This window comes from Acomys russatus, chromosome 4 (assembly GCF_903995435.1).
Source record: "Acomys russatus chromosome 4, mAcoRus1.1, whole genome shotgun sequence".
Classification (NCBI taxonomy): domain Eukaryota; kingdom Metazoa; phylum Chordata; class Mammalia; order Rodentia; family Muridae; genus Acomys; species Acomys russatus.
In genome coordinates this window covers 67,944,121-67,969,487 of record NC_067140.1, presented here as the reverse complement: position 1 = coordinate 67,969,487, position 25,367 = coordinate 67,944,121, and the positions used below count along the sequence as shown (strand labels likewise).

At 45.7% G+C, this 25,367-nt stretch overlaps 1 protein-coding gene and 1 pseudogene across 1 annotated transcript in view; one reads left to right on the top strand and one right to left on the bottom strand.

Moving 5' to 3' along the window:
* The first annotated feature begins 4,935 nt into the window (after positions 1-4,935).
* Slc23a2 (solute carrier family 23 member 2) overlaps positions 4,936-25,367 on the top strand; it is a 96,066-nt gene continuing 75,634 nt past the window's right edge. The window contains exon 1 of the mRNA XM_051144673.1: positions 4,936-5,040. The gene's annotated coding sequence lies outside the window, so the exon portion shown is untranslated. The remainder of the gene's footprint in view (positions 5,041-25,367) is intronic.
* LOC127188709 (uncharacterized) lies at positions 11,320-11,401 on the bottom strand (annotated as a pseudogene).

Here is a 25,367-nt window from a genome sequence, read left to right as displayed (position 1 = left end):
TTTACTTTTGTTTGTTTGTTAATTGAAATACTGCTGCAATGAGTAACACTTAACTTGGAAACAAAATAAAACAAAAAAGAAAGGAAGGAAGGAAGAAAGAAAGAAAAGGGGAAAGCCACTAGATGTGGTGGTCCTCTTCATTGAGAAAGCAGAGGCAGTTAGCTAGGTTTTTGTGATTTGGAGGCCAGCCTGGTCTACATAGCTCCTATTAAACCAGTCACAGTAATGAAGCGAGACCTCATCTGGGAAAAAGAAAAGACAAAAATAAGGAAGCAGGCTGGGTGGTAGAGGCATACACCTTTAATTCCAGCACTAGGGAGGCAGACACAAGTGCATCTCTGAGTTCAAAGCTAGCCTGGTCTACAAACTAAGTCTAGGACAGCCAGGGCTGAAATAGAGAAACCCTGTCTCAAAAAAAAAAACCAAAACAAAAAACCAAAAGACCAGAAGCAGTCACTTTAGGCAGCTCTCACAGGGCTGCCCCAGGCTGCAGAATGGAGCTCTACTGACAGGAAACCGAGGTGAGTGGTGAGTTCTTGGTCTTTTGCAAGCACTTGTCCTGCATTAGGTGAAGGGACCTTTTTCCTATCACTCACTCTGATCTCTTCAAAATTAACAACATCTTCCCTGAATTGTCCTGCAGAGACAACTCAAAGTCAGAGTTATGGCCTAGATGGGGGCTTAGCAAATGGGGGATCAACTGTTTGCTTTCATATAAGCTAAGAATTTTTTTAATGAGTGAACCCAAACCTAAGTAAAATCTTACCAAATTCTCTCCTCTGGAGTTCAGGCTGTATTTCAGCAGTAGAGCACTTGGCTAACACATACATGAACCTAGGTTCCACACCCTGCCTCCCCAAATGAAAAGAATATACGGATTATACTTAATTATTTTTATTTTATTTTATTTTGAGTTTCAGTAAAACAAAACAAAACAAAACAAAACAAAACCCAATTGGGTGGTGGTGGCACATGCCTTTAGTCCCAGTACTCTGGAGGCAGAGGCAGGCAGATCTCTGTGAGTTTGAGGACAGTCTGGTCTACAAAGCAAGTGTAGGACAGTCAAGGTTAGACAGAGAAACCCTGTCTCTACAAACCAACCAACCAACCAACCAAAAAAAGAAAAGAAAGAAAGAAACCCCAAAGCAAACCGAAAACTATGAGTATTTGTTTTTGGCCCTTGATGTACAAAATACAAAGCATTTTACTCTTTTCAAGAAACAGTTTGTTTTATCTAAACACCAGAGAAATGTTAGAAATAATATTGAAAAATATGTATGAAGAAGATAGACTACCTACAAGCTACAGTTGCTTCTTAAGAAAATAATATAGCTTGTGTATGGGGGAAATTTCAATCAAATTAACCAGGTCATAAAACACTCTTGATAGCCGGGCATGGTGGCTACACAGAGAAACCCTGTCTCCAAAAACAACAAAACAAAACAAATACTCTTGATAGAATCTGTAGATTCGAGTTAGGGGAGTTAATGAAGTTGGAGAACACTGTTTTTCTTATAACGTGTGTGTGTGTGTGGTTTTTTTTTTTTTGAGACAGTGTTTTTCTGCGAATCCCTGGCTGTCCTGGACTCACTTCGCAAACCCGGCTGGCCTCAAAGTCACAGAGATCCACCTGCCTCTGCCTCCCTGAGTGCTGGGATTAAAGGGATGCAGCCACCGCTGCCTGCCTGCTTGTTTGTAACTCTTCTAATGAGAAGAGAAAATAAAAGGGAAGGGATGTGAATAGGAAAAATGCCCATGTCACTTTTGAATTAATGGTGATAAAAATGCTTATCTGTAACGATGATGTGGAACACCTGCGTGTTGCTACACTGAATAAACATTTCCTATGCATTACAACATTTAGTCCTCATTAGAGCCAGGAATGGCTCAAGTCAGGGTGGCCCTAGATTTCAACTCCAGTCTGCTATCGGTAAAATGTAGTACTTTGTCCAGAAGGGGGAAAAAAAAAGTAGGAGATTAGAAAGTCAAGGGTCTTGAATGTTATGCTTTGGAAGAGACTGGTTTCTGTTTATTTGTGCTGGGTCATTATTTAGACTAAGAGGCCCTGATGGATTCTCAGAAGGGATGTCAAATGGTCAGCTGTGTTTTGAGATGATAACAAAGATGGTTTTAGGAGGCAACTCTTAAGAGGTTGAAGAGCAAGTGAGAGTCTGTATCCGCTGTTGCAAAACACTTCCCCTGTTCAAGTTGCCTGCAGGTAACTGACTGGACACAGAGTCAAAGGCAACTTCAGAGTTTTTCTCATGGCAAAATGAGAACCGAGATAGAAAACGCATTTGTGAAAGAATCATACGTCTAGTAACAGGGATGGCTCATGATCATCTGGCTCCAAGACATCTCTTCCCAGAGTACTAAAAGTCTCAGATGTTCAAGTCTCCATAGCCTATGTCAAGCTGTCTGCCTGTAGCCTACAGAAACCTCTGTAATCTATTGTAACTCCGAACGCAATGCAAATGCCATGTAAATAATTGTGTACCGTGCAGAAGGGAACGACAAAAGGAAAAGTCTGTATATGTTCAGTACAGTTGTGCCCTAAAATCATCACTTTATTGTTCTGGCCCTATCATATCAGTTATCACTCCAATGCTTGGGAAGTTTTGACCCACAGTTGTTTGACTCTGTACACGTAGACCCTGTGGGGTACAAACAGCATATTTACAGTTTCTGAGGAACGTTCGGGAAGTTGTCTGGTGATACCTCAGAAATGTGTGTCTAAAAGTTGAGAAATGACTGGCCTGGAAAGAGAGGTTATGGAAGAAGAGGACTGTGAGAATGGGGAGGGGGGGGGGAGAAAAAGGGAATCAAGGGAACCAACCCCTCTAGATCCCCAAGCCTGAGCAATCCTTCCAGCACTAGCTTGGGTGGAGGTGAAGTATGGGACAGTTAGAAAGGCTGTGGGGGGGGGGGGGGGGGAAGAAAAGAAAAGAAAAGAAAAAAAAAAAAGAAAGGCTGCGTGGCTTTATCGCATAAAAATGTTTCCAGGAGGGATCAGTCAATGGAATGTTACTAAACCAGGGAAGAAAAAAAGGATTGTAAACAGGCAAGAGGATTTGGCACTTAGAAGGTCACAGATGACGTCTGAGAAAGGGGGAGACTGATGGCGCTTAAAGTGCTTGCTGAGTGCTGAGGGTGGGGGAGGAAGAGAGGCAGGAAGGCAGGCAGCGGGGAGAAACTCGGAGTGAGGTGGTGTTTTAGGACAGAGGAAAAACTGTAAATGGAGAGTTAGGAAGAGGAAGACAATAGGAAAATGGAAAAAAAAAAAAAAAAAAAAAAAGAAAAGAAATAAAAATCAGAAAAGTGCCGGGTTTGGTGGCGCACACATTTAATCCCAGCACTCAGGAGGCAGAGGCAGGTGGATCGCTATGAGTTCGAGGCCAGCCTGGTCTACAAAGCGAGTCCAGGAAAGCCAAGGCTACACAGAGAAACGTTGTCTCAAAAAACCAACACCGCCCCCCCCCCCAAAAAAAAAAATCAGAAAAAGGATAGATTGAAAAGATCAGGGGTTCTTGATCTTGGAACAGCCTTTCTATTCCAGAAGGTTCCACAGTTTGCTAATCAGAACACAACTATTATGTTTTAAGGGTGGCTGGGAATTCTGGCATAGAAAGAGTTGTAAGACAGTACCTGTGTGTTTCTCTGGTGCTGGTCACGGAATCACATCATATTTTCTCCATCTTCAGTGAAGACGGAACACCTACTTGGTCTTCAGGGTATATAAGGTTTTACAATTCGATTTAGTGCTTTTCAGTTTTTTTGAGACAGGGGGGTTTAAGTAGTGCAGGCTAACTTCAAGTTCATGTTCTTCCTACCTCTGTCTACAAAATGCTGGGGTTATAGGTGTGCACCACCAAGCTTCGCTGGTTTTATTTTAGTGTGATAATATTTAAAGAATTACACATTGATTCTCAAAGACCCGGCTATGCACATTAGCCTACTTTATAAAATGTCTCTCCTTGCTGGTTAAGGTGTGCCCCTATTGATTAGTGTGACGCCCGACCTTCAGACTGCCAAACATAAACAATTTTGGAATCAAATATTTTTTTTTTTCCAGGTGAGGTCAGACGTGGTCCACCATTCTTTATGACTCACAGGAGTTGCTTGGGGACATGAGGGATTATAACCAGGACAGTGGTTTCAAGATGGAAGACAGAAGAGCTAATCATTAGGGTTTTATTTGTTTGTTTGTTTTGGTGGAGGTAAAGACATAGTTTCTGCAGTACAAGTTAGTATCTTAGACCACCGCCCAACCATCAACGGGAAACTTAGTGGAAACGCAAATTCAGAAGCCACACTTCAAACCTCCCAGTTTCAACACCTCTAGGGGTGGTACCCAGTCACTGAGTCTTTACGGCCCTCTGCAAGACTGCCCGGCCCAAGCGTTATAGGTTTATTGACATACGGCCTTTCGACTCTACAGCCTAAGCGCCCATCCAGCAGGCATCCCCTGGGGGCACTTGAGAAATACAGAGCCGTATGCTGCCCCAAGACCCGTTCTGAAATCAAGCCTGGTTGGTGTCTTCTCCCTCGTCAGCATAAGCAAGGAGAATCTCTCCTCCCCCCGCCCCCCCACAGTGAGTTCGGAAGCCTGACAGCCCAATTGCATAAGCCGCGAAATTGCTTTAAAGCACGTAACCCACTGGGCCGGGTGCACTGTACCCCGCTCGCTGTCACCCCGCAGCTACTGCAGGGCTCGAGGTCCAGCAGGGTAAGAAAAGAGGCTCTGGAGGGGGCAGACCCGGCGAGCATCGAGCCTACCAGGCGGGACGCCCCCGCCCCGCGCCAGCAGGTGTGTGGGTAAGGGTCTGCGGCTCGGCGCCCCGGGGCGCGCGGGCGGAGCCGGGGGTCGGGCGGGGAGGGGCCGGCGCGCGGGGCGGGCGGCTGCGCGGCTCCCGCCCCCGGCCCGCCCCTCCGCGGCGCCATTTTGCAGGCGGCTGCCGCGGGGACCTGAGGCGGCGGCAGGCACTGCGGCGCGAGCGGTGCGATCGGCAGCAGGACGCGAGCCCAGCGAGCTGCAGGCAGGTGAGAGCCGGGCCGCCGCGCCCCACGCCTCACGCCCCACGCCGGGCCAGCGGCCGCACCTGCCGGCGGCCCCCGGCTGCCCGCCGCGCCCACGAGGCCGACCCGCGCGGCCCCCGCGCGCTGTCACCCACCCGCGGCGCGGCCTGCGCCCCCCACGTCGGCTCGCTCGGCCCGGTGGCCCTGGCTGCCGCGTCAGGCCCTGCGTCCCCGGCGCTCGCTTGTCGCCTCGCCCGGTGCCCCCCGGGACGGCTGCCGTGGGCTCGGGGGGTGCTGCGTGGCTTGCTGTGCGCCCCTCTTCAGGTGGCGCGCCCCGCATCCCCGTGCCTGGGGATTCAGGGTCAGGCGGAGGGGCGGAGGGGGATGGTGGTGCGGTTTCCAGTCTGGCTTCCTTTCCTCTTTGCGGAGGCGACACCGAGTAATTTTAGATGCCGCTGCTCCAACCTCGCGACCTGCCCGCTGGCCTGCCCCCCAGGGGTCCCGGGTCGCCCTGTTGCCTTCGCTCTTGACCGAGAAATTGACATTGGAGTGTGATAACTTGAAGGTGAAGAATTGTCGCCATCGTTTGGCCGGAGATGTCCCCATTAGATGGGTAGCCTGTAGGAACTCGGCCTTCATTCAGGATAAGGGGCTTTAAGGGGGTCTGATGGGAAACTCCTGATCGTCAGCGCAAAGGGTAAGTGAGGGCAAGTGCAGTGGGGAAGAAAGTTGCCTTTTTGAGGGTTTCCCTGGGCTGGGGCATTTGCAATGGTTCTTAGTCTGATTTTTTTTTTTTTTCCCCGTCCTTGGGAGACGAGACGGGGAAGATGCTGTCCCTTCTGACGTTTGGGTCCTCTAGAAGAAGGCGGCCAGGGATGTGTGAGGCTCTGAGTCCTGAGACAGCCAGGCTTGAGCTGTCATTAGCTGGCCATGTGACTTCCCTCGGGCAGTTTCCTCCTTTCTAAAAGGCTAGGTGGCTGAAACCTTTCAGCTTTGTATTTGAGTCCTATTGGGCTCAGGCCTCACCTGTCCCATTTCCCTGCATCTGCCTTTCATCTTAGTATGTGACTTTGCTGGCCTGCCCCTTTAAGGTGTTTGACTCAGGTGAGGTTTATGAGAGAGAGGTCTTTACCTTTACCTACCTTAACTTAGAAGCTCACGATTCTGTACTGGGTTATAGTTGACCTTAGCTGAGTCTCTGTTTACTTAGTTCATCCAAAAGTTCAGAGCATTGGGGACGCTGTGCACTGGGCTAGCTTTCATGACATATCTGGTAGTTAAAAGGAGACCCTGAGGTGTGAGGTTTCTGCTTTCTAGCCAGGGTCCTTTGCTTAACTGCTTGCTAACTGGTTCTTTTTATACCAGGGCATTTCCAACCCCCTTTTTCTTATTTTGGGAAATAATTTTTGTAAGCAAGTAGGTGCTTGCCTGGCAATGGTGGCGCACACCTTTGATCCCAGCACTCTGGAGACAGAGGCATGTGGATCTCTTGAGTTCAAGGCCAGCCTGGTCTACAGAGTGAGTTCCTGGACAACCAGGGCTACAGAGAGGAGCCTTGTCTTGAAAAACCTTAAGGGGGGGGGGTGGAAAAAGGAAGGAAAGAAAAAGAAAGAGAAAACAGAAAGAAAGAAAGTGGGTGTTTGAGGAAGTTTTTGTAGCAGCAATTTTTTCTTTTTTTTTCTTTTTGGTCCTGGCTGACCTGAAACTTGCTTCAGGCTGGCCTCAAACTCAATGGGAACTTTATTAAAGTTGTGACCCCTCCCTCTTGTCCCATACAGTTTTCTGGTTCTTAGTTTTCTCGGTGTGGCACATTATACTGAGATTAAACCTCTATGGAAAAAAAAACGATTAAGCTGCTGTGTGGTGTAAATGTAATCTTAACAACTCAGCCCAGCTGGGGAGATGGGCAGCTGAAAAATTCAAGTCAGCTTGGGAGGAAGGGTAAGACCTGGCCCTGTGAATCAATGCAGTGCATTTATTTATTTATTGTCAAGATTTTGCTATGTAACCTTGGCTGGCATGGAACTCTTAAAGATTGCCGCGACCCAGTGCAGAGACTAAAAGTGTGTTCCACCATGTCCAGCAAAAAAGTTAAAACAAAACAAAACAAAAACAAAACAAAACAAAAAACTCAGGGAAATGCTTAACCTAGAGGGCTGGAAAGATGGCTCAGCAGGTAAGATCACTGGCTGCTTTTTAAATTTTTTTTCCCCCTCCTATGCAGAATCTGGGTTTAATCCACAGCATATCCACATGGTGTTTCACAACCATCTTTAACTCCAGCCCCAGGGGATCTAGTGCCCTCTTCTGGTCTCTCTGGTGTGAACTCTGCACACACATGCACAGACACACACACACTCAGGGATACCATCCACATACATTCAAAAAAGTGCTGGAACCAATACGACGGTCCAAGTGTGAGCTGAACAAGGAAGGCACCAGTGGGCAAGCGAGAGCAGATGGGGAAAAGCCCACAAGGCCTCAGCTCTACACAGCTCACTGTAGGTGAGTGAGGAGAGCTGGGAGTGATGGGGAAAAGTCCACAAGGCCTCAGCCCTACACAGCGCACTGTAGGTGACTGAGGAGAGCTGGGAGTGATGGGGAAAAGCCCACAAGGCCTCAGCTCTACACAGCGCACTGTAGGTGAGTGAGGAGAGCTGGGAGTGATGGGGAAAAGCCCACAAGGCCTCAGCCCTACACAGCGCACTGTAGGTGACTGAGGACAGCTGGGAGTGATGGGGAAAAGCCCACAAGGCCTCAGCCCTACACAGCGCACTGTAGGTGACTGAGGACAGCTGGGAGTGGGAGAGGTGGTCCTCCCCAGAGAAGAATATACGAATTGGTTGTCAAGTGCCAAATGGTCAGTCCTGCAAACACATACAAGTAACTAGACAGGTTATATGTAGGAGTATATATGTCTATACATGTATGCATGCAATAACAAGTAGTGAGAAGAAAGGTCATGATTTGAAGGAGATCAGGGAGGGGAAATGGGAGGGTTTGGAGGGGAAGAAAGAGAAAGGAGAATTATATGCTCAAAAAGGTAAATAAATAAATTAATTAAATTAAATACTTGATTAGAGTGTTTTTATGCTATACTGCCTGCCTGCCTCTTTTTTTTCCCCCCCCTTTTTCTTCTCAAGACAGGGTTTCTCTGTGTAGCCCTGGCTATCCTGGACTCACTCTGTAGACCAGGCTGGCCTTGAACTCACAAGAGATCTGCCTGCCTTTCCAGTGCTGGGATTGAAGGCATGTGCCACCACCCCCAGCCTGCCTGCCTGATTTGTATAGCAGTCTAGTCGACCTGACATTTTAGGAATATTTTAGGAATAAGTGCTGGGTGGTGGAAGTGGTGGTGCATGCCTTTAATCCCAGCACTCTGGAGGCAGAGGCAGGCAGATCTCGGAGTTGGAGGCTAGCCTGGTCTACACTTGAAGTTCTAGGACAGCCAGGGCTACACAAAGAAAATCTGCCTCAAAAGAACCAAGGGGAAAAAATTTTAGAAATAAGCTTTTTGTCCCAAGGGTAAGTGTGTGTAGCCTGTCCCCAGTCCATTTACCCACCCGTACTTCCATTAATTAGGTGCCAGCTGTTACTGAAAAGACCATTCTTGAATTAAACCAACGCATTTGCACTTGAGGTCTAAGTTTTTGTTGGTTATGGAAAGTACTGAGTTAGCTGTTCCTTCTCATTTTGGTTAAGAAAATTGTCACCACTAGTAATTTGTTTTTATAACTCATGATGAGCCTAAAAGTGAAAGCTTTGAAAACCTTATTTTGCCAGGTGTGGTGGTGCATGCCTTTAATCCTAGCACTCTGGAGGCAGAGGCAGGAGGAGAGGCCAGCCTGGTCTACAGAGAGTCCAGGAAGCCAGGGCCATTACACAGAGAAACTCTGTTCTGAAAAACCAAAAAAAAAAAAGAAAAGAAAGAAAACCTTATTTTATTTACTCTTACGCTTTTTTAGGTTTTTCAAGACAGAGTTTCCCTATGTAGCCTTGGTTGTCCTGGACTCACTCTGTAGACCAATACGGCCTCACACTCAGAGGCCCGCCTCTGCCTCTCAGCGCTGGGATTACAGACATGAGCCACCACCTCCTGGTTTACTCTCATGCTTTTAAGCTTTCCCCCAACCTGTTCACTGGTGTTACTTCCTCAGAGTTCTTTTTTGTTTTGTTTTGTTTTTCAAGACAGGATCTCTCTGTGTTAGCCTTGGTTGTCCTGGAGACACTCTGTAGACCAGGCTGGCCTCGAACTCACATCGATCCACCTGCCTCTGCCTCCAGAGTGCTGGGGGTTAAAGGCGTGCGCCACCACGCCCTGCCTTTCCCCAGAGTTCTTTTTTCCCTCATTCATTTTTTACCCCCCTCATTTTTGTTTTTGTTTGTTTGTTTGAGGCAGGATTTCTCTTTGTAGCCCTGGTTGCCCTGGACTCACTTTAAGACCAGGCTGGCCTCGAACTCACAGAGATCCACTTGCCTCTACCTCTGCCTCCAAAATACTGGGAGTAAAGGTATGTGCCACCACACCCAGCTCCCTCATTCATTCTTTTACACTTTTCTGCTCGTGTGTGTGTGTGTGTGTGTGTGTGTGTGTGTGTGTGTGTGTGTGTGTGTGTGTGTGTGTTGGAGGCTGGGTTTCATTTAGTTCTGTCATTCTTGCTTTGTTGCTGCCTCCAGGTTTAAAGGAGCCCTTTGTGCAGTCTTTGGTATTCTTGTCATTCTCTTCCTGGTGTTGCTATTTCTATCTTGTCCCAGGTTCTAGGTTGTTGGCTACTTCATAATTAAGGTCTCCTGGGCTTTTTCACTGTTATCTTGACACCAAATCTTGCTGTGTTGTCCAAGCTGGCCTCAAAGTCCTGGGCTGCACAAACTCTCCGGTTAAAGCTTCCCTTTACCTAATCCTCCGGCCCTGGCGTTTGGGGCATTTACATTTAATACTTTTTCTTTTTTTTTCTTTTTTTTTTCTGAGACAGGGATTCTCCGTGTAGCCTTGGCCATCCTGGACTTACTTTGTAGACCAGGCTGGCCTCGAACTCACAGCGATCCACCTGCCTCTGCCTCCCGAGTGCTGGGATTAAAGGCGTGCGCCACCATGCCTGGCTAATACGTTGTTTGAGTGCCTACTTTTTCCGGGGGCAATAAGTAATCTTAGCGGTCAAATGCTGCAGGGAGGTTTTTCTGTCCACATGGAGAGTTCAGCGGTTTCGTGGTACGTGGGTTCTGAGTGAGGCACTCTCCAGTGGGGGAGGCAGACAGTAGGATTTCAAAGACTCCTTCAAAGCCTGGGGACTCTGGAAGTGTGGGGATGGGAGCAGAGAGGACAAGGCCGGTTGAGTGAGTCTGCTCACTCTGCTGTGACAGAATGCCTCCGTTTGGAAGGGTTGAGCTTCTCACAGTTCTGGAGACCAGGAAGTCCAAGGTCAGGGCTCTGGGAAACTGAGCGCTTTCTGTCTCGCTCATAGGCAGCCACTTTCTCATTGAGTGCTTAATCACATGACCTTTTCTCAGTGTCTTCTCTCTCTTCCTCCCACTCCAGTGGGAAGAATTGAACCCAAGGCCTGTGCCTGCTGTACCACCAAGTTGCGTGCCAGCCTTTTCTTATTATCTTACTAGATTAAGTCTCCCTTACGATAAGACCTCATTTAACCTTAATTAATCAATTAAAGGTTTTGTTTCTGAGTTTAAGCACACTGCAAGGATTAGGGCCTTGGTATGTGGATTTAAATGGGAGAGTGAAGCAGTTTACTCCACAGCACAGAGTATGGATGAGTTTATCTTTTTAATTTCCTTTTTTTGTTTTTGTTTTTAATGACAAGATTTAGTCTTGGCTGGACTCCCTTTGTAGACCTGGCTGGACTCCCTTTGTAGACCAGGGTGGCTCAAATTCAGAGCAATCTGCTTGCCTCTACCCTCTATGCCTGCCCCAGGGCCACCATCCTGGCTTTTTTTTAAAAAAAGATTTATTTATTATTTATACAGTATTTTGCCCACATGTACACCTGCTTGCCACAAGAAGGCACCAGATCTCATTACACATAGTCATGAGCCACCATGTGGTTGCTGAGAATTGAACTTGGGACCTTTGGAAGAGCAGATGGTGCTCTTAACCTCTCTCCAGCCCCTATCTTTAATTTTCATGCTAGAGACTGTTTTCTTTTCTTTTCTTTTTGGTTTTTCCAGACAGGGTTTCTCTGTGTAGCCTTGGCCATCCTGGACTCACTTTGTAGACCAGGCTGGCCTCGAACTCACAGCGATCTGCCTGCCTCTCGAGTGCTGGGATTAAAGGCGTGCACCACCACACCCGGCTCTAGAGACTGTTTTCAATTAGCAATAATTGCACCTCGGATAAACCTCATTGGCTACAATACTGCCACTGCGCAAAGCTCATGCTAGGGATTGAACCTGTGGCTTTGGCATGAGCAGGTGCTCTGCTATAGAGCTACATTTCTAGCCCTGATTCCACTCGTAACAAGGGCGCTTAGCCTCACCATTGCTGTTTGAGAGTGGGTGTGGGTAGGGTAGCTCTGAGGTGGCAGGTAGGCCAAAGCATGGTGATTTGCTGTGGGGAGACAGTGAGAAGTGATTGGATTCAAAGTAGGGCTAGAGAGACAGGAGGAAAGAGAGGTGGACGAGTGTCATGGAAGAAGACAGAAAGACAGGCTTCTGGGCTGACACCTGGAACAAGAGTGGCCATCGGTTGGGGGCAAGTAAGTGCAGGGTGTGTGAAGCTGTGTACCAACCCATCACACCCAAGTTGGGTATAAGGCCTGTGGGATTTCCTCCTGTCTGCAAATGTAAACCTTGTTGGTATCTTCTCAGTGCCCTTAACTTAATTCTCTTTCTTTTAGTTGAGGCAGTCTCTAGCCTTCCTGGGAAGTTCACTCCCTGAAGGAGAGTAGTAACTTTTTCTAGCGCCTAGTCTGGAAAGCTCCCTGAATTCCTAGGTTCCTCTCAGACCGTCTTGTGTCTAGACCTCTGTCTAGTTCTCCAGGGCATCTCACTAAAAACCTGGTGAGGGTCATGCTTCATCGGGCCATTTCCTCTGTGTGTGCATGCATGCGTGTGTCTGTCAGTGGCTGTGTGTACACAGGTGTGAGCCGGAGGACAACCCTGAGTAATATTCCTCAGGTACTGTCCACATTTATTTATTTTTCTTTTCTTTTAAATTTTGAGACAGGATTTCTCTGTGTAGTTCTTGCTGTCCTGGACTCGCTTTGTAGACCAGGCTGGCCTTAAACTCACAGAGATCTAACTGCCTCTGCCTTCTGAGTGCTGGAATTAAAGACATACCCCACCAGGCCTGGCTTATTTATTATTATTTTTGATTTGTTTTTTTTTTTTTTGGCATGTATCTGTGCATGCAGTCTTCTCTGACGCCAGAAGAGGGCATCCAGTTCCCCGAGACTGGAGTTGCTAATGACTGAGAGCTGCCCTGTGGGTGCAGGGCATTGAACCTGGGACCTCTGAAAGGGCAGCCAGTCAGTCCTCTTAACCACTGAGCCATCTTCCCACCACTTAGAAAGTGTGCTTTGATGACTGAAGATGGGACAGCGGTGTAACCTGGTGTGTTTATTTCCCAGGGTTGGGGGTGTGGGCACTGTTTTCACCTAAGGTGCTGCTGGCTACTTCTGTTCTTAGAGGCATCCCTGCCGTTGGGGCTAGGGGCTAGGGACCATGTGAGGGCTGAGAATTGAACTTTAGTCTTCTGAACGAGCAGCCCATGCCCTTAACTACTTTGCCATCTCTTCAGCCCCTACTTATTTTTTTTACTGAGACAAAGTCTCACTGGCCTGGTACGCTAGCTTGACTGGCCATCCAGTTAGGAATCCACCTGTTTGCACTTTACCAACTGCTCTCTCCCTAGCCATTTAAAAAAAAAATTATGTGTGTGAATCTTACATAGTTGAGCCCTCCCATCTTTGCAGTTGAAAGTGAACGCAGCTGAATAAGATTAACTTCTCTATAGGAACCCGTGTAAACAATACAGGGGACCCTAGAAGGGTGAGAGAGCTAGTCCATGAAGTGGGGCCAATGGGATGGTGCTGGTGCTAATAGGTACGGATGGTATTCTGGGCATTTGAGGTCAGTATTGCTGGTGTGAAAACCCAGGGTGAGTCTGGTCTGTGTTTAATTCGTATCTCTAAGGTAACTACTAGGTTAGAATTCTCAGATGGCCTCTGGAACTCTGGGCACTTAATGATAGAACTCCATTTCCAGCTCTTGTTCTTGGTGGTTTGAAGAGGGCAGAGACGCAGGTAGCTAGTTGTGTGCTGGGTGCTCTGCTTGGCACTACTTTGTTCTGTTTTACAGTGGGGAATGCCTAGGATTGGAGGTTTCAGCCCCTTGTTCATGGACATAGTGCCACTGAGTATCAGAGCCAGGACTTGACTCCAGGGCAGTGACTTGCCACTTAAGACTGTGATCCGGCTGTGATGCTTGTTAAGGACGAGATTGGAGGTGGGGTTTGACTTGGGGGTGGGAGTGGGGGGCCAGCACTGATGGAGGGATCATGGTGAGCGAAGGGGGAAGGTGAAGAGGACTGAAGCACACAGGACAGCTGAGAGCAGCTAAGGGTGTGATAGAGGAAGTCAAAGGCCTTTGATAGCCTCCTGGTGGAAGGCCACCAGAGGATGCCTGGAATGGTGTCTCCTATCTTGTTTAGATGTACATTCTAGAAAACTCCAGGGTGAGTGGACTGGGAGGAGGCTGAGGTAGGATCTTCTCTGGCCTCTTTAATTCTGGGGTTCTGCTGTTGCCTGTTGTGTACCCCAGCTTGGACTCCTTTTAGCATAGGAATTATCCATGGTATTTCACTGCCACCATAGCACTCCTGCTTTCTTTTTTAAACTGGCTTCTCTTTGCTCAAATAAATAATACATGATTTATTGACTTAATTAAAATTGACTTAAGTATTTTTTTCCTTTCTTGTTTTGTTTTACTTAAAAAATTTATTTTTACATATGAGTGCTCTCTGCATTCATACCTGCATGCCAGAAGAGGGCATCAGATCTCATTACATGGTTTTGAGTCACCATGTGTTTTCCAGGAATTGAACTCATGGCCTCTGGAAAGGCAGACAGTGTTCTTAACCGCTGAGCTATCTCTCTATAGCCCCTTGTTTTATTTTTTGAGGTAGAGTTTCTCTGTGTAGCCTTGGCTGTCCTGAAATTCACTCTGTAAACTGTGCTGGCCTCGAACTCACAGAGATCCATCTGCCTCTGCCTCCTGAGTGCTGGGGTTAAAGGTATGCACTACCATGCCACGGCTGTTTATTGTCTTTTATTTAAAACTTTATTTTTCACATTTAATTTTATCTGTATGGGGATTTTCCCTGTATGCATGTGTACTGCATGCGTGGTGTCCCTGTGGAGACCAGAAGAGGGTGGCAGATCCCCTGCAGCTGGAGTTGTAGTTGAGAACTGCCACGTGGGTGCTGGGGATTGAACCTGGATCCTTTTGAAGAGAAGCTAGGGCTCTTAACCAGGACACGTCTCTCTAGCCTCATATTTAAAACATATTTTTGCTGGAAAGGATGGCTCACATCTGTAATCCCAGTACTTGGGAGGCCTAACCTTAGGTCATCTAGGATATATGGTTCAAAGCCAGCTTGAATTACACACTTCTTACCTAAAAAACAAAACAAAAAAAAAAACTCAACAAAAACAAACAAACAAACAGACAAACCCAGCAGAACAGGTGCCTCTACTGCTTTGCTCTGGAGCTGTGACCCCGCCCCTGCCAACCTCAGGCAGGGTAGAAGCTTTAAAAACGTTTTTTTTTTTCTTTTCTTTTCTTTTTTTTTTTTTTTAAACAATAAGAGGTTGTGTGTCAGTTCTCTACTACTGTTTGGGTCTTCAGGTCGGTGAGATGGGCTGCAAGTGACTTAGCCACTGAGCCCCCTTCTCAAAAAAAAATCATTCATTCTTTTATACAGTATTTTGCCTGCATGTGTGCCTGTAGGCCAGAAGAGAGCACCAGATCTCATTATAGATGTTTGGGAGCCACCATGTGGCTAGGAATTGACCGCAGGACCTGTAGAAGAACAGCCAGGGCTTGGCTTTTAACCTCTGAGCCATCTCTCCAGCCCCATTCCTCAGTGTTTCTTGGAAACCTGGCAGGCTCTGTCCTGTCACTGTGGTGGTTCCCTTCCTTGCCCATTTGAGGACAACCTTACCTTTCTTGCCAGGAGGAATTGGATGAGTTACATTTTTTTTCTTTCAGGTCCATCCTAGGATTTTCTAGTTTTTAGTCTATGCCATCACATTGTATACCCTTTGTGTCAGTCATTGAAACTGTTCTCTTCCTCAGACGTTTTATGGGTTTTATTCCCCCCCTCCCACCCCCCATTTAAAAAAAAAAGAAAAAAAGAATGTTATCTCCACGTGAAGATGGACTGAATCCACCACCTGCTGCTGACTGAAGCTCTCTGTTGTCTCTGAAGCCTCCTGGGGTCCTGGGATGCCCACCCTGTGGCCTGCTTTCCAGTTACTGGCCAGCATGTGACTTCCCCACTGCTTCCATCTAGGGTCCACGGTGTGCTCTTGCAGGGCTGCGAGCTGGTTGAGTAGAAAGCTCCTCTAAGCCCTTTGCTTTTTGCCCAGGAGGTGAACAGGGAATCTGTTATCATATTCCTCATGACAGTACTCACTTAGGTTGATGTGCCAAATGTCTTCAACTCCTTTTTAAAATGTCACATATGAAATCCTACATTTTTATTGCTTTCAGTGTCCATCAACTCCTAAAATACATTTTCCAGATTTCGTTTTGACTGGCCCACTTTCCAACAAGATGTCTGTATCCCTGTGGGTCTTATAAGAAAGTCTTACATGAGCTCTGCTTGGTGGAGCTGTGTTAAGATTTATTTCTGGGGTCTTTATTGTGTTCCGTTAAATATATATATGCCATATCTCCTTATGCCAACATTGGGGGTGTCCTTATACGACCCTGTCTGAATTACCATAATGTTCTGTTCAGTTTTGAAACTGGAAAAAAGCCACCTCTGGTTTTGTTCTCTTGCTATTCTTGGACCTGTTAATTTTTATGGGAGTTTCAGGATCAGTCAGTCAACTTTTGCCAAAAGGCAGATGGGATTTTGATAGTGATCGAATGGAGCTGGTAGATCAGATTTGGTAGTAGTATCAAGAAGTACTTTAAGGGGCTGGAGAGATGGCTCAGTGGTTAAGAGAGAACACTGCCTGCTCTTTCAGAGGTCCTGAGTTCGATTCCCAGCAACCATGGTGGTTCACAACCATCTGATATGATGCTCTCTTCTGGCCTGCAGGTGTATATGCAGATAGAATACTCATACATAAAAATACATAAAATATTTTAAATGCTAAAAAAGAAAATTTAAATATGCTAAACAAACAAAAAATAAATAGAAAACTAAAAAAAAAAAAAATGCTGACTTCAGGTCATCGATATTCTTGCTCCCTCAATCACCCTTATGAGTCATTCATTATCTATTATCTATATTTTTAAAAAGATGCTTGAACCCAGTAGTTTCACCTTGAAAGCAAACTGAAATTACCTGGGGGACCTTGAGAAACCATGGATGCCTGGTCTCACCCCAGAATCTGGGATGCAGTTTCAGCACTCAGTAGAGTTCTGGAGTCTTAAAGTTTTTTCCCAGGCAATTTTATTGTGCAGCCAGGGTTGAGAAGCAGTACTCAGACACATATCACTTTCAAAGCCTTGACAGTTCATTGATGGCGGAATTGGAGGGAAGCAGGTCACTAACTGCAGAGCCTCTGTCTCTTTGCATGGCTCTGATGGCTGCTTTGTTTTTTATTATTTTTTATTTTTATTTTTTGCCATTTCTTAATGTGGTATGGCCCCTAACATTGAGTGGTTTTGCAAATTGACTTCTCCTGGGTATGTAGAGTTGTCCTTATTGGTCTGTGTAGAGAGCAGAGATGGAGCAGTCCCTAGAGGTTGTCATTTCTCAGAAGTCGGACTTTCTTTCCTCCCCCACCCCCCACAGGGTTTCTCTGTGTAGCCTTGGCTGTCCTGGACTCTTCTTTGTAGACCAGGCTGACCTTGAACTCGCAGAGATCTGCCTGCCTCTGCCTCCCAAGTGCTGAGATTAAAGGCGTGCACCACCACCTAAAATCTGACTTTTTTAAAAGGCGGCCCCCCAATTTTGTAATCAGAAATGGACTGAAAAAAAAAAAAAACATGCTGGCAATTCACAGCCATATTTAGGAATGTCCTATAGAGACCACTGCAGCTGTTGGTAAGAATTACTGGAGGGCCCTCTGGAAGTGAAACTGCATCCTGCTCTGCAAGAATTCAATGCGAGGCTTTTGGTGAGTAGCTAGCTCCCTGCTTTTACTCACCGAATACCCATGGTTGCATGTTACATGTGAAAGTAAAATTTCTGTGCATGTGTATAAATGCACACATTATATACAGCTTTCAATCAGATGGGCTTTGAAAACTTCTGTAGACCAGTGAGATGAGAGGGCACGATTAAAGATGCTTGCCTCCAAGGGTAGAGGGAGAAATGGTATGCGGCGCTGTGGGGGCTTTAGAGATGTCACTGAAACACTGAATACGCCTTTAAAACTTGATCTTTAACAACTTAGTTGTTTGGAATGCATCACATTTTACATGACAATTCCTTCTGTTGGGTCTTAAACTCCCCACACCCCAACCCACACTTTTGTCTTCCTGTGGTGAATAGATACAATGGAGATTAGCTTTTTATGTAAATCTAGGTGCATTTTTCTGGTTATTTAAAAATTTGAGCCCAGCATGGTGGCTCAGGCCTTTAATCCCAGAATTTGGGAGGCAGAGGCAGGCGGATAACTGTGAGTTCGAGGCCAGCCTGGTCTACAAAGTGAATCCAGGCCAGCCAAAGCTACGCAGAGAAACCCTGTCTCAGAAAACAACAAAAAACAAAAGCAAATCAAAACAAAAAAAGCTTTAAACTTTTGAAAGGGACATCATTTTTATTATTATTTGTACGTGTATTTATATGTGTAGTGTGTATAAATGTTGCGGTGTGTGTGAGTGTCTGTGGTTGGATGTGTTCTCAGTTGATCTGTCCTTCATTTACTGAGGCAGGGTCTCTTGCTAGAACTTGTAGGATTAGGAAGTCTTAATACCAGCGTGCCATAGGGATGTACCCTGTGGTGGGTTACACTGCACTACATGCCTGCTATGCTTTTATGTGGGTGCTGGGAACTGAGCCCAGGTCCTGTGCAAGAGTAAGAAGTGCTCCAAAACAAGAGCCAGTGTTTCCCCAGGCCCTGATGCACTTGTTTTTTTTTTTAGACAGTGTTTCCCTGTGTAGCCTTGGCTGTCCTGGACTTGCTTTGTAGACCAGGCTGGCCTCGAACCCACAGAGATCGGCCTGGTTCCACCTCCTGAGTGCTGGGATTAAAGGTGTGCAACCCTACCGCCTGGCTTTGACGCACTTTTAATGATTTTGTTTAGGGTTTATATTTTGTTTGGCTTACATTTCCAAGTTTCCTTAGTCTGTTTTTCCTGGTGGTTTATACTAGTTCTTTTATATTACTATTTTAATAAAAATCGAGTTTCTATATCTTTTTGTAATCTATGAAGCATTGAGAAGTAATTTTTCCCCCGAGACAGGGTGTTAAAAGTGGGTGGCGGAGGTTAGAGGTGAACAGCAGAGCTGCATAGGGGGATGAAATCACACCACGCAACAGATCCACTTAAGAGGTTTGATAAGGAGATACAGAAACTGTCTCCCGAGACACGTTGGGGGGGGGGGGGGAGGGAGGGAGAGAGAGAGAGAGAGAAACGATTCCAGCCTCTTGTCCCCCAATTTTTTTCAGTGAAAGAAAGGTGGACTAGAGGCTGTGTTGTCACCCCCACAGAGCAGGAGAACATGCTATGTGTGATTTCCTGATTTGCTGTTCATGTTGTAAGTTTGGGTACTTGGATGTTGGGTCCCTCAGGCGTCAAGGCTTAGGGTCATATACGTGTGTCTGGGGTTGACATTAGAGTGCTTTTTCTGCTCCTTGTTGCCCCAGTAGAATGACAAAATAAACTTTAAGGCTGTGCTCACTGTGCTTAGATAAAGGCCCCAGAAGACTCTGCAGTCTTTCAGCTGTGTTTGAGCTGAGCCTCCTTTCACATTCCTGTTCTGGACTCATGTCTTTAATAGGATTAGGGCTCGCTGGTCTTTCTGACTCTGAGGTCCTGTTTGTGACTTTCAGGTATCCAGCAGGACACAGTGTCCTGTTGAGGGCCTGCCTGTTAGTGCACCTTGGCACTTCTCACAACTGAGAAAGGAGACAGACAGGTCTGCTTCTGTTTCCTGAGCAACTGGTGAGCTGGTGCCAGCAGGCTGTGAGTCCAGCCCCTCAGTGTCCTCCTCTGCCCCGTTGTGTGGGTGGGGCTGCAGCGTTTCCAAGTGCTCCTTCATTGGTTGCCCTTTCACTTGCCCTGGTGTGGCAGAACTGTTTTCAGGTCGTTGGTTTTGGGCAGTGACCTGAGTCACTGTAATGCGCTTATCACTTAATTGTGATCACTCCAAAGCATTTTGGGAACGGCTTTACGAAGTTTTGGTTGGTGCAGGTACAATGGCCTTTTCAGTGTGATTGAGGGTTGACTGATCACATGGAAGGGAAATCAGTCACTGTGCTACCAAGTGTGACTTTGGTAATTGCCATTTGAACTTTGCCATTTTGCCAAGAATATAAATTGTATTTTTAGTACTTTAATCTTTATAACTAGGATGGTGAGTCCCTAATTTTCTCTATCTTCATTTTTCTGTAGATGAGAATATATTATCCTATGTATAATATGAGATTAAACATGTTGTCTTGGTTTATAGTTTTATGTTACCTTGACATATGTTAGCCTGATCTACAAAGCAAGTCCAGGACAGCCAAGGCTACACAGAGAAACTGATCTCAAAAACCCAAAAAATGAAAAATAAGATGCAGCTGTAAGGCATTTGTCTTAGTTGAGGCTTTATTGCTTTGAAGAGACACCATGACCAAGCCAATTCTTCTTTCTTTCTTTCTTTCTTTCCTTCTTTCTTTCTTTTTTTTTTTTAAGAGGGAGATGGGTGGCACTAGCCATGACCACCTCTTTTTAAAAATATTTTAAAATTAATTTATATATATATTTTTTAAATTTTTTTAGACAGGGTTGTGTTATCTTGGCTGTCCTGAACTCGCCTTGTAGACCAGGGTGGCCTCAAACTGACAATAATCCACCTGCCTCTCAAGTGCTGCAATTAAAGGCATGCACCACTATGCCAGACAATTCTTTTTAATGTATATGAGTGCTTTATCTGTACGTACACCTGAATGCCGGAAGAGGGCATCAGATCACATTATAGATGGTTGTGAGCCACCATGTGGTTGCTGGGAATTGAACTCAGAACTTCTGGAAGAACAGCCAGTGCTCTTAACCTCTGAACCATTTCTCCAGCCTGACCAAGGCAACTCTTATAAAAAAGAAATCATTTAATTGGGGATGGCTTACCGATTCTGATTTTCAGTCCATTATCATCATGTCAGGAGGCCTGGCAGCCTGTGGGCAAACATGGTGCTGGAGGAGCAGAGAGTTCTACATCTTGATCCAAGGCCGCGAGGAGGAGGAGGCTCTGATTCTACACTCATCATGAGGAGGACCACAAGGCCACACCTCCTCCAAATAGTGTCACTCCCTGTGGCCAAGCATTCAAAACACATGAATCTATGGGGGCCAAACCTATTCAGACCACCACAGCATTTTCTTAATTAGTGACTGATGATGCCCAGCCCATGATGGGTGGTGCTATTCCTGTTGTGGTGGACCTGGGTTCTATAAGAACTGGTAGCACCAGATCCCTCCTGGGCTACGCCTGAGTTTACTGTATGTACATTAGATCGGAGAGGATAACTAATGCTATGCAAGTTCCAGCTGCTCCGGGAACTGCAGGCTTGGTTTTAGACCAGACTGGATATCATAACCAAGAGTGTGACCTGTCTACACCTCCCAGGAACTGAGGGGTGTGTGTGAGTGTGTGAGAGCCTAATAGGTTCAATGCGTGCTTAAGCTCCAGTTGATGGGAGGGAAAAATTGGCTGCCTCCATCCACCTGTGAATTAGGCTGTAGCTATTTCTCTAGCACCTGGCCTGCCTGTGCACTGCAATGGGCTAAGCCACCACGGCCAAGTTTTGAGCTTGCTTCCAGGCGTGGCTGGCATACAGGACGCCCAGGACAGTGCCATCTAGAGTCTCCAGGTACCAAAACCAAAGAGTTTGTCTTGCCACTTCTAGAGTTGTCTCAACCAAGTTAAAACGTTTTGTTTTGCCTGTATGTGTCCAGTATGTGCATGCAATGCTTGTGGAGTCCGGATGAAGGCGCCAGATCCCGTGGACCTGTAGTTGAGCTGCCATGTGAGTGCTGTGAGTTGAACCAAAGAGCAACCAGTGCTCTTAACCACTAAGCCATGACCCCAGCCCCTAGAGTCAAGCTTATATTTGAATTGCCACATTAACTCTGATCAATAAAGTCTTGTTTTCTTTGGAAAAAAGAAAAGAAAGGAGAAAAAAAGAAAGAAAGAACGCAGAGCAAAGCCATGGAAACAAGCTAGGTAGCAGTACTCTCCATGGCCTCTGCATCAGCTCCTGCCTTTAGGTCCCAGCCCTGCTTGAGTTCCTGTCCTGACTTCCTTCAGTGATGGACTATGATGTGGAAGTGTGAGCCAGTATAAACCCTCTCCTCCCTGACTTGCTTTTGGTCATGGTGTTCCATCATAGCAATAGTAACTCTAACTACAGACATACATACAGGCAAACACTCATACACATTAAACAAAAATTTCAAGATTTCTCTTTAAAAAAAAGTTCTTAGCCAGGTGTAGTGGCGCACGCCTGTAATCCCAGCACTCTGGAAGATAGATGCAGGTGGATCTCTGTGGGTTCAAGCCCATCCTGGTCTACAAAGTCCCATCCAGGACAGCCAAGGCTACACAAGAGAAATCCCGCTGCCCCCCCCCCCCCCCCCCCCCCCGCCCCGCTCCCAATCAAACTGGTAAATTTCAGCCTGGGCTTTTGGGTGGGGCTTCTAAGGCTCTGCTCCTAGTTGAAGAGCTCTAGAAAATTAATGGCTGCTAAAGGAAAGACAGTTTAGGGGATAAGTTGGGAGGGAGAGAGTTGGTGGGTTCTTGGAGGAGTTGGAGGTAGATGGTGGGTGTGTATATGGATAACATCAAAATACATTGTATAAAGTATGCACATAAATATATATTTATTTATTTAGGTTTTCCGAGACAGGGTTTCTCTGGGTAGCCTTAGCTGTCCTGGACTCACTTGATTTGTAGACCAGACTGTCCTGGAACTCACAGAGATTCACCTGCCTCTACCTCCTGGGATTAAAGGTTGGGGACACCACACTTAAAAATAATGATTCTTAATACCTGCAGTCTAACACCTTGAGAGTCTCATAGTTTATTAGGACAATAGCCTACTCTACAGGGCTTGCCTTGTGCATGCATGCTCATGCGCATGTGTGCCAGTCTGTATGTGTGTGTGTGTGTGTGTGTGTGTGTGTGTGTGTGTGTGTGTGTGTTTTAAGATTAATTTTTTCCTAACGTGTAAGAACAAGTTGGACGCCCTGGAACTGGAGTTACATATGCTTGTAAGCTGCCATGAACTGAACCAGGACTCCTGCAAGAGTAGCCAGTGCTTTTAACCATGGAGCCAACTCTCTCACCCATAACTAGTCTTTAATTACTTAATTAAAAAAATTCAGGGGGCAGGGCCTTGTGTAGTTTAAGGTGAGTCGTAAACATATGACTCTTCTGCCTCAGTGTTTTGTGTGCTGGAGTATATTTGGTGTTTGTCTCTATACTCAACTCTGAATGGACAGGTGTGAACATGGGTGTGCTCTACTGTTAATTCCCTGTTACTAACAGATAGATGGACTCACCCCCACGTAAGCAGATGGATACCATATTGGCTGTGTGGTATTTATGGTAAAAAAAATAATTGTCATAACTTATTTAGACAACTCTTAAATATTGGTTCTATGATTAAAGTGAATAAAATTATACCCATTTAGTTAGTTTTCTAAAATAATTTTGTGGGTATATATTTTTAAAAAGTTTTTACTTAATCATATGTGTGTGTGCCTGCATGCATGCGTGCATGTGTGTGTGAATATGTGCCCATGAGTAAAGATGCTTGTATAAGTTAGAAGCACTGGATCCTCCTGGAGCTGGAGGTACAGGCAGTTTTGAGTCACCTGACATGAGTTTTTTGTTTGCTGTTTTTACAGATAGAGCTATCAGGGCTGGAGAGATGGCTCAGAGGTTAAGAGGGCTCTTCCAAAGGTCCTGAGTTCAATTCCTAGCAACCACATGGTGGCTCACACCCATCTAGAAGTGAGATCTGTTGCCCTCTTCTGGCATGCATGTGTATGTGCAGGCAGAGCTCTGAATACATAATAAATAAATGAAAATCTTAAAAAATAGAAGCTGAAGCTCAGAGCTTCATTATAAAAAATAAAAATAAAAAAGATACAGCTATCAAACATTTAAAATTTATTTGAACTGAGAATGTTGACCAGTCTTCTGATGTTCAGAGTGGAGGTCTTTCTAAGCATGAAGGTGATGGAAAGATTGAAAAAAGACTGACTTCAGAAATACTTTGTTTGTTTGTTTGTTTGTTTATGTTTTTTGAGGCGGGGTTTCTCTGTGTAGCCTTGGCTGTCCTGGACTCACTTTTGTAGACCAGGCTGGCCTGAACTCACAGAGATCCACCTGCCTCTGCCTCCCAAGTGCTGGCATTAAGGGTGTGGCGGTGCATGCCTGGCTCAGAAATACTTTAAATGGGAGCGGGAAGATACAAGTGAGAGGGTAACAATTGGGATGTAATCTGAATAAATAAATTAAAAGAAGAAATACTTTAAATGACCTTTACATCAAGTGTTAAAAAGAACAACACAACAAAGGCTTATTGTCCGTGAATTATGAGGCGCTCTTATGAATGGATGAGAGGAGCTCCAGTACTTACTGAACAGACAGGGAAAAGGGGAAATGCACCCACGGGTCTTTAAGGAATGTGGACCAATGGAGTCAAGACTGGAACCAGATATTCTCGAAGCTTGTGTTTAGACAAAGAAATGGTAGCTGAGTAGCTAACTCGGTTTTCCTCTCTGGGCTCAGTTTCGTAGTTTCCCATTTCTTAGGGGGAAGGTTGGGAAACGGCAGCCAGTCACGTTGTTTAGCAGGTACCTGCTTTGGGGCAGTTATTTATTTTCTTTTGTCATTTTCTTCATTCACTTAGTTACCTGTTCAGGTTTTTAAAGCAAACAACTACAGCAGAAAGACTTTTCCTGTTATGAGGTGTGTTTCTTCTAGCCCTTGGAAGCACGGAGAGTTAATAATGCGGCGCTGCATTTGCACAGCTTTCAGGGGCTGTTTTAATCCGCATTAAGTGCGTTTTGATTCTTGTTCTTTAGGTAATGAGGTAATGAAGTGTGCTTTCTCAGCTGATTACTCTTTCACAGTTGAACTGACTCCTCAGTCTGGCAGCTGAGGTGCTGTTGATGTGGGTGTGGTGTTCCTGACCTCTACTCTTCTTGCTTCTGACCAATACATGTCTCTTCTTAGGGAAATGATGGTGAAAGTTAGAAATTGACGTTAAGCCTGGTAAAATACCAAGATGATAGTGCTGCATGATTTCTCCTCCACATTTTCGGGTGACTTTTTAAACATGTATTTTCTGTGTGAAATCAAAGATTGGTAACTGCAGGTAACAGGTTGAATAGCCCTTATCTAGAATGGTTTGGACCATAAGTTGTTTTTTTTTTTTTAATTAAAAAATTTTTCTTTTGGTTGTTTTTGTTTTGTTTTGTTTTTTGAGACAGTGTTTCTCTGTGTAGCCCTGGTTGTCTTGGACTCACTTGTAGACCTTGAACTCAGAATGATCCACCTGCCTCTGCCTCCCAAGGGCTGGGATTAAAGGCATGCGCCACCATGCCCAGCTGACCACAAGTTTTTTAAAACTGAATTTGTATAATGAAAGATTTTAGGAATAAGACCCAATATGAAATTATGTTTTCTATACTCCTTGTACATACAGTCTGAAGGTAACTTTATGCAATACTTTAAAATGGTTTTATGCATCAAACAAAGTTTCATGATGTGGAGTTGTACACTTTTGCTATCAGATTTAGGATTTTTGGTTAGAGATGCTTATTCTTTCGGCTCCTGTATAACCCTGCTGTGAAGGAGCAGGGATGCACAGGCCTCTGTGGGAGCATGAGCTGGGCGACCCCGTGTGCATCGACGTCCTTCTGCTCTGCTCCAGGCTCCACTTAGATCTGCGGCCTTGTGATGGAGGTGGGTTTTCTTGTTCAGAGTAGCGATGGGAGAG